General features: G+C 35.1%; 2 pseudogenes across 1 annotated transcript; both read right to left on the reverse strand.

The window, feature by feature from the left end:
- Positions 1 to 220: 220 nt before the first annotated feature.
- On the reverse strand, positions 221 to 2,487 carry LOC143612111 (tubulin beta-1 chain-like; annotated as a pseudogene).
- Positions 2,488 to 4,583: 2,096 nt separating this feature from the next.
- Positions 4,584 to 8,222, reverse strand: LOC143612113 (O-fucosyltransferase 28-like; annotated as a pseudogene). The gene is made up of 8 exons (XR_013149894.1): positions 7,771 to 8,222; positions 7,272 to 7,350; positions 7,092 to 7,162; positions 6,857 to 6,945; positions 6,381 to 6,513; positions 6,080 to 6,312; positions 5,529 to 6,006; positions 4,584 to 5,376 (listed from the first exon to the last, which is right to left on the reverse strand). The product of XR_013149894.1 is annotated as an O-fucosyltransferase 28-like (transcript).
- Between the last annotated feature and the right edge of the window lie 1,391 nt (positions 8,223 to 9,613).

The raw sequence follows: 9,613 nt of genomic DNA on the forward strand, positions 1-9,613 counted from the left end.
TTCATTGACCATTGCAAGGACCTTCTGTTTTGAGGTTGGGATTTCATATAGTACTTTCTTAGTTGATGACGAATTTCATCTCTTTGTTCATTATTTTTTTTCAGTCATGTGATTCATTCCAAGGCATGACGATCACAGTATGAACATGCGAGAATGGCACATAATCATATGTGAATTTGTAAAATATCACTAACTAATTATGACAATAATTGCGTGAAGCTAAAAAATACATAAAACCATTATTTGAAATAAAAATTGATATGCAAGAGAATTCAAAACATCAAGAACAAGTTGCAGGCCAAACACATCATGCATCAAAATCCTTCCATTTCCCTTTGCCAGAGACTGACAATTGGGACTTGTCCACAACTAAACTAATAACAAAAACCATCTACTCACCAACCTCTTCCTCCTCTTCATCCTCATAGTATTCCCCCTCTTCGTCAGCAGTTGCATCCTGGTACTGCTGGTACTCCGACACCAAGTCATTCATGTTGCTCTCCGCCTCAGTAAACTCCATCTCGTCCATCCCATCGCCCGTGTACCAATGCAAGAAAGCCTTCCTTCTAAACATAGCTGTAAACTGCTCACTCACACGCCTAAACATCTCCTGAATTGAAGTTGAATTCCCAATAAACGTCGACGCCATTTTCAGCCCAGTTGGCGGGATGTCACAAACAGTTGACTTCACATTGTTTGGAATCCATTCGACAAAGTAAGACGAGTTCTTGTTCTGCACATTCATCATCTGTTCGTCCACTTCCTTGGTGCTCATTTTCCCTCGGAACATTGCAGATGCAGTCAAGTACCGACCGTGCCTTGGATCAGCAGCACACATCATGTTCTTGGCATCCCACATTTGCTGAGTCAGTTCAGGAACGGTCAGGGCTCGATACTGCTGCGACCCACGAGATGTCAGCGGAGCAAATCCCACCATGAAGAAATGGAGCCGAGGGAACGGAATTAAGTTCACTGCTAGCTTTCTTAAATCAGAGTTAAGCTGACCCGGGAACCGAAGGCAGCAAGTGACACCAGACATTATTGCAGATATCAAGTGGTTCAGATCTCAAACTGGTCAACACAAAGTCAAATCAATCAATAATTTCAAATGCAAATTGTTCAATAGCATTACAAATTTGGGTAAAATAATCTTACAGCTTGGAGTGGTGAGCTTGAGAGTCCTAAAGCAAATATCATACAGAGCTTCATTATCAAGAACCATGCACTCGTCGGCATTTTCGACCAGTTGATGAACCGACAACGTGGCATTGTAAGGCTCGACAACCGTATCAGACACTTTCGGGGACGGGAAAACAGAGAAAGTCAACATGGTTCGATCCGGGTACTCTTCCCTGATCTTCGAAATCAAAAGAGTACCCATTCCGGATCCCGTTCCACCTCCTAAAGAATGACAAACCTGAAACCATGCATGTACAAAAAATCAAATTAAAAACCAAAACCCTAACCCACAAAATTTACTATCAACACCAAATACGTCATAATTCTTATTTAAGCAGTTTAGATCTACATCTATAATTAAAATCTCCAAGACCCTAAAGCAGACAATGTGTTCGACGAAATGTCTACAAGAAATTACATATACCAAATCAAAACAAAAACCGAAACCCACACAAATTACAATCATCACTAGATGTGCCAAATTTATAACTAAAACCCTAAATCACACAAAGTGTTCGACAAAATGTATTAATAAAATTACAAAAAATCAAATCAAAACCAAAACCCCAACTAATTACAATCACCATATCTATAACTAAAGCAACGTAGAACTAGATCTATAACTGAAATGCCCAAAACCCTAATGCACACAAGGTGTTCGACGAAATGTTTAAAAGAAATACCTTGAAGACAGTCACAATTCTCAGCCTCCTTCCTAACAACATCAAGAACCGAATCAATCAACTCAGCACCTTCAGTGTAATGACCCTTGGCCCAATTGTTTCCAGCACCCGACTGACTGAAAACAAAGTTATCGGGTCGAAAGATCTGACCGTAAGGACCCGATCGGATACTGTCCATAGTACCAGGCTCAAGATCCATGAGCACAGCCCTTGGAACATACCTCCCGCAACTAGCTTCATTGTAATACACATTGATCCTGTCCAATTGAAGATCAGAATCACCGTTGTAGCGGCCGGTGGAATCGATGCCGTGTTCGGCGCAAACGACTTCCCAGAACTTGGCACCGATCTGGTTGCCGCATTGGCCGCCTTGAACATGAAGGATTTCACGCATTTTGGTTGAGTAAAGATGAAAATGAATTGGGGATTTGAATTGATTGAATTAGGGTTTGGTGGAGAGTGATAAAGTGAGTGGTGGGGCGGAGGAGTGTTGATTGGTGTGGATTTATACAGGTGATGGGTGTAGGGTTATGATGGTAAATTGTTGGGTGAAGCTAAAATTTTGAATTACAGAGCGGGATTTTGAATGGGGTAGTGTTGTAACGGTCAACTTTATTGGTATTCGTGGGCCAGTTAGAATTAGATTTACCGGAGTACGCGGTTAAACTCTTTTAACATTGGTTTAAGATAGAATAATAGAGTTTTAACCAGGTTATTTAACCGTGTATTACACAGTTTTGGAAACAAAAAATGCGTCAACTAAACACATCAAATTTTAAACTACAAGATATTTTTTGCTATGTTAGTTGATGCAGGAACATGATTTATAATTGCAAACATTATTCAAATTAAAACATGATATTGAAAGAAATATACTTAAAAATTGCATTACATATTAGAATGTTTACAAACATAATTTTAAATATTAAAAGATATTCTTTGTAAACTACTAAATATATTCTTATAAACCATATTTGTTGTTTTGTATATCGAAGATCATTGATGGAGGAAATAAACTGATCGAATGAAAAAGGCGACCGATGGATTTTGTTTGAAAGCAATTGAAAGTAACAGTAGTGAATATGTTAAGTATATAAAGCATTGAAACCAATAAATCATTTTAGCACACCTTCTAAAGAGATCATGATGAAAATTAGATTTCCAAATGAAAGAGGTGATGTTTTTAATTTATTGTTTGAATTATTATAGTAGGAAGAAACTATACAAATGATGTTTTATATTAAATGTTTATTACAATACTTATAAACCATGATTAAAAAAGTATATTAAAATGTTGATAAACAATGATCAAACACTATTTTCAACTTTTATCTTTAAAACCAACAATATGGTACAAACTATTCAGTACAAACTAAAACAAAATTAAAAAAACAAAAGTACAAACAAAATTGAAAAAAACTAAAACCAAAACCAAAAACCGATATGTAAACCAAATTCCATAGTAACCAAAACCAAAAGAAAACCAAAAAACTAAAATGAACTAAAATAACTAAACCGAACCGAAACCAAAGTTTCCTCAAATTGATTTTATATATTATATGTTTATTCAAATACTAGCTTTTAAACTCTTGAAATACACAAGATTCGTCAAATAATCGAAATTTAGTTATTTAATCATACATAATTTAGGGATTTTCTTTTGATTTTATAGATTAGTTTTAATATTATCACACACACTTCAAATGTTATATATTTAAATTTTACATTCTTAAAAATTAAAATAATGTTTTAAGATAACATTAAATCATATATTGGGGTGATTACCGAAACATATTAAATTTTTTTATATGATCAATAATGTAACTTAAATAATGTTTTATGAATTATAAAATTATAAATATTGTATTTATTCAACGAAATTTGAAGTACACACATAGTTAAATATATATTATAACATAACCTCACTAACTATTATACGATAATAGTTCGTAAATCATTATTTAACTAATTTAATAATTCACTTTTTGAATTAAACATTCTTATATATTGAATTTGAATAGTTTATACATTTTCAAAAAATATAGTCAAAAGTTCTAATAATAAAATTAAATGTAATGAGTTAGTAAAATTTAGTATGATTTAAATTGCATATATACTTTTTATAATGAGTTACAACTAATGGGTACCAATTTAAACCCACTACTCATGGATATCATAAATTAAAGAGAGCAAAGATTAGAATATGATGAAAATTAAAGTTATGATTGAATGTGGTTATGACACATCATCCTCATTATTTTTGTTTATTAGTATAGGTAGATAAGTAGATTCATAAACAAAATGTAAAACCAAACCGATGACTGGTCTAAACAGTTTCAAGGTTTTAAACCGAACAATAAACACTCATAATTGTTACGTGAATAATAAGGTATGTGTTCAAACACCAACCGCATCACACGAGCACTCGTCTATTAAATATATATAAACATGTCAACTTTTACTAGGCGTCAAAATCCAGTAAGCATTGGGCCGTCGCCCTCTCTGCCCACCCCTTTGGGGTGTCTACAAGATGTGAACTCCTACCTTTTAATTGTGGGACACGCCACTTGTTAACCAATGTGGTTTTAGTTTAATACAGCATGTGGGACACACCGCTCTACAGGATGTCCCTTTGAAAACAATGTGGTTATAAAATTTAATTAGGATAAGTGACAAAACAAATGTCCCTTCAATAATTATTTACCATCCTTGTTGCCTTACAATGACAAAACATATACCAGACTTCTAGTGACATGAAACCTCCTTAATTTTACCATGTTCATCAAAACCACTTTAGCCCTACACATTCACCTTCCTTCCAAATCGACAGCCATATAAAAGACACTCACATGTTTCTAGCAAACAAAACCCCAAAACAACCAAACCGGCCACATTAAACCGTACCGGATCTATCCCCTCAAACATGTGATTTGTGTATAGCCTTGTAACTTTAACCTTGTGGATGCTAAGGTGATATACTTGTCATTGTTTTTATAATGGTAATCAGTTGCCTGATGCAATCACTAACAAAATGTAACACGAGATTTAAATGCACATGATGTGCATGTGAGAAACACCTAACATCATCTTTATGTACCATGTGAAATATATTGCATATATAGATATATATGCATGTATAAAAGTTAAATTCCCATTTAATATTTCCCCATTTTCTAAAACCAAAAAATAAATTAAAATTCATGTTGTGTTGCGGTCAAGCAACGATCCTATTTGTGCACTATACAACCGCTAAAAATTAAATGCCTAGCTATTCATGTTGTGTTGCGGTCTTCGGTCGACTTGTGGACTAATAGGTCTGTCAGTGGAGCCGTGGCAAATGCACCCGGGATACGGGTTTGCATAGAAATTTTCTTCTACTCTAGGGGAGTCACGGACGATCCTCTCACGTGGTGCACCTAGCCGGTCCTTATGAATGGTCTTCACTTGATAGCTAAACGTGTCCCATATTATAACTCCATTGTCCCACCGATCTATCAACTTAACAAATTTTTGCCTGAAAAACCAAATAAAAGCCATCATTCAACATTTAATAATTAATAGTCCCTCCATGAAAACATTAAACCAAATGTTTTTTTAGAGTGGAAAAGGAGAATATTACTGATGTAACAAGTTGGGTGTGAGTCCTAACATGTCAGGTGAGTTTACCTATGAGGGCTAATGGTCTTGCGGAACCCTTCAAACTTCCGATGCCCTTGGACCACCTTTGCCATATTCCCATCGTACGTGTAAACAAAAACATCACTCTCAAGGGCAACAATATGATCAACTGCAGCAAGACGATTTTGGTACCCGCTTAAACGCGTCCAATTCGTCTTGAGTCATAAGTTTGGTATGAGAAAACACATTTGGGTAACTATCGTCAAAGGTGAGCATGCTTGCATTTCCGTATATTTCACCCGCAACTATGTAAATTTGGGTGTTTGGAGGGTACCCCATGGCTTTAAGGAAGTAAGCCGCTTCTCTAGGGGACATTGGGCAGCCCCCTTGTCGCCTCTTTTCTTTGCTATTTATTTCCTTTTCTTTCCAATGCTTCACACCATATCTCATTGCCCTTAGCTCTTCTGCTTCATCTATTGTCAAATTGTGGCTGCACCCTGTGAATGCAAGCATGTCTTTCTCATATCTGCAAAGTCATCCAACAATCAAATCTCTTCAATTTAGATGCTTGACTTTAAAACAATGAACTAACTACTTACCTTAAATGAAGAGCAATGTAAGGTTCTCCTTTGCTCCTAAGTCTATCAACTAACTTCTTTCCAAGCTCTTGAATCTCATGAGAATAACGTAGGGCCTCGTAATTGGCTCGACATCTAAGCTTTTGCAAAGATGACGCAAGTCCGTTGTTGACAAGTCTTGAATCCGAATGTGTAAACTCAATCACTTTATGTTTCTTCAACAATAAAGACATCTCCCCTCTATAGTAACTAGCCTGCATTGACCAAAGTCAAACAAAAAGGTTTTTGTTTCTCCCTTCAAATGTGAAGTTTGCATACATACCTTTGACCATGAAATAGGTGCCCTGCGATGCGCTTTCTTATTCTTGAATTCTGGCGGTAGAGACTCTACAATCTCAATATCATCTTTTAAAACGTCCATAAAATGCCTCCAGTCGAAAATGTCCTTAAAATCACTGCATATAAGAAGACGTTATTGTGTTGCAAATGGTAGTATTACCATATCATAAATTCATAATGTCCATAAAAATTAATGCAAAATGTTTTTATTTTTCCCTTTAGAATCTTTATTACAGTAAAAGGTTTTAACCTGTAGCCTCTTTTGGCACTACAAAATTGCAATATTTTCAGAAGCAAATTTTTAACTTGTTACCATTGTAGCACTAGAAAACATTGCAATTATATTCGGTAAGGTTTGCACATGATGCCTAACCATATGTATGGCCATTTAAGGCTGTCTTTCCAGGAACAACAATACACGGGCAATACCTAAAAAGTGCATAAAGGGGTGGGGCGTACCGGAGATCGGTCCAAAAGGACTGATGATCAAGAAAAGGAAGAACAAGGGTCGCATTCATGATCTTCGCAATCGCAACCATATCACATATCTGCCATGATAATTAATAAGTTAGACATTTTGAAGCTCGATAACATTATGAACGCAAACAAATTAAATTAAGTTCATTTTTTTTATTTTTTTTAAAGCTAAGAGGTCTTTAATCCGAAATAATTGTTTTGGACGATAACGACTCACCCCGGTTCTCATCTGATTCAATCCACCATTGGCATGTACAAGAATATAGCCGTTTGCCCTTGAGCTTGTCTCTATAAGACAACAAAATAAAATGAAATAGAAAATGGCGTCACTTGATGATTGGATTGGAGAATCATATATATAGTTTTATATAAACAAAATCCAACAGGGTCGACTAACGTATTCGGTTCCTTGGTCGAACAATGCATTGGTGATAGTCACTGGCACTGCTGTTTGGTTTCATCCAAATTTCTTCAACCTGTCATGAGGAACAAACAAGAAATTAATCACAACATGCTTTACACGTTATAAATTAATCATCTTTAGTTTTGAAATCATCTAAATAGTAAATACAGTATGAGGGTAAAAGGGTCATTTCAGTTACAAGAAACTGAATCTCTTAACAAATTTGATTACTTGGTCAAAAGTCAAAACATTCTATGAAGCATTTGTATTTCATTGTTGCACCCCACTCTTTGTTCATAATTTAACCAACAACACAAAAATAAATAAATATTAATTCAATCAAACATTTGTAGAAAATTTCATAGTCAACTAAAAAAAATTTTATGAGAAAATTTTCTGAGTCTGTCATTGAATAAAACAATGTGATCATACTGAATAAAAATGTTAAAAACCGTAATTCGAAGTAAAAAAAAAAAGATGTTTAATTACGTACACTATGATCATAGTATCTTTCAAGTGGTCTAATCGGCACGGCTGACTCAACATCCGATGCTAAAATCCTCTGAGGCTTAATCGAGTCACGCCTCAAGACGAACATGCCGGAGTTATGGACCTCGGCCTCGGCCTCGGCCATCCGACACCCGGCCATGTAAGCAAGCTTACACAAGACCACCAAAACAATCACAAACACAAAAAACACATTCTTCCTTCTTCTCAAACACTTGAAAGCCGGCAACCCTTTCCTTGAAAACAAGTAGTAGTTGCATGGATGTTTTCCGGGTGAGTCTATAATTACAGACATTAATTCCGGCAGACGGCGGCGGTGGGTTGATTGTCTGGAACTTCCAGCGGTGGGATTAGTGGCGGTTGACATCCAAAATAACCACCAGAGGAAACTATTGAAACAAAACTGCCAAAGTGCTAAATATGATGTACATATTTATAGTCTCCTGTGTATCAATATTATTATTATTATTATTATTATTATTATTATTATTATTATTATTATTATTGTAACAAATTAAAATTTGGAACGGCAAAATGCTTTCCGTCCGATTCTCTTTTATAATAATGCCATAACAAACATTTATATATGGAAATAAGGAATTTTCGGAATATTGGTAACTATTTTAACAAATAACTTGAGTGTTTACAACGTACTACATTAATAACTTTTGTTGAACTAAATCTTAAACGTTTTAACTATATTTATGACACTGTCTTTGTCGCTTTTGACTTTTTTACTTATTCAAAAGTAGATATTGTAGACTTATAACTGATTTGACTTCTTTTTGCTAGTCATGTGGAATAACTATTTGTAGAAAAATCAGTGACTAAAAGTTAATGACTTTTAATTAAACATAACATAATTAGTTTTTAATGGTTATAAATATCAGTTTTTTAATTGCTTAGTTAAATTTTGTATAGTTGTAACAACGAACATACGCTTAAATATTTAAGTATTTACGATAACTAATATATTTAAATCAATAAGCATTTCGATAACTAATATATTTAAATCAATAAGCATTTTCGCTAAAGATGTACATATTTAAGATGGAACTAATACATAGATTAATTAATACTATATGACATGATACATGTTGTGTGTGTGGGTGATCGAGGGGTGTTTGTGAGAGATAAATATAATATTTTAAGTTGTATGATAATGTAAAAACAACGTGAAGTCATAACTGCTTTGAATACATCTTGGTTAGATGTTGTAACTAATTGTACACGTATATAAAACTGAACACAAATACTTTAGAACTAGTAATTTACCTGCACGTTGCGCGATAAAATCGGTCAGTAAGACCCAGGTGTTGCACATGGCGAGTCAACGCGAATTTAATCGCTATTAGCAACGTTCGTTAAGAACCTGGAATTAAAACAACATGAAAACAGAAAAATAAAAATCCAGGTGAGCCAATGGGGTGGCGTCGGTTGGTCCAGGATGTCAGTGACGAGTCAACGCGAATTCAGTCAGTATTAGCTACGTTTGTTACGTACTAGAACTAAAACAAAATGAAAACAAAATAATAATAAAAATTGAGATGGGCCAGTGGCGAGACGTTGTTTGGTCCCAAACGCTGAGGCAGTGACTCGGTGACACTCGTAGAGCATATTATAATTTTTTTTGTTAACATGTTTAAAACGATGTTTATTTGGTCGGTAAACTTGGGCATTGGTAAAACCCGATCGTTGCAGTGGTGAGTCAACTCGTATTCGGGCGTTGGGGCGCTGGTAAAAACCTGAGTGTTTTGGTGGTGTACGGTACCGTAACTAAAATGAAATTCAGTGTTGCGCGGTGAGGGGATAAAACCCGAGCATTATCA

Source organism: Bidens hawaiensis, unplaced genomic scaffold, assembly GCF_021521415.1.
Source record: "Bidens hawaiensis isolate Kalapana, Puna unplaced genomic scaffold, B.hawaiensis_p1.1 tig00033232_1, whole genome shotgun sequence".
NCBI classification, from domain to species: Eukaryota; Viridiplantae; Streptophyta; class Magnoliopsida; order Asterales; family Asteraceae; genus Bidens; species Bidens hawaiensis.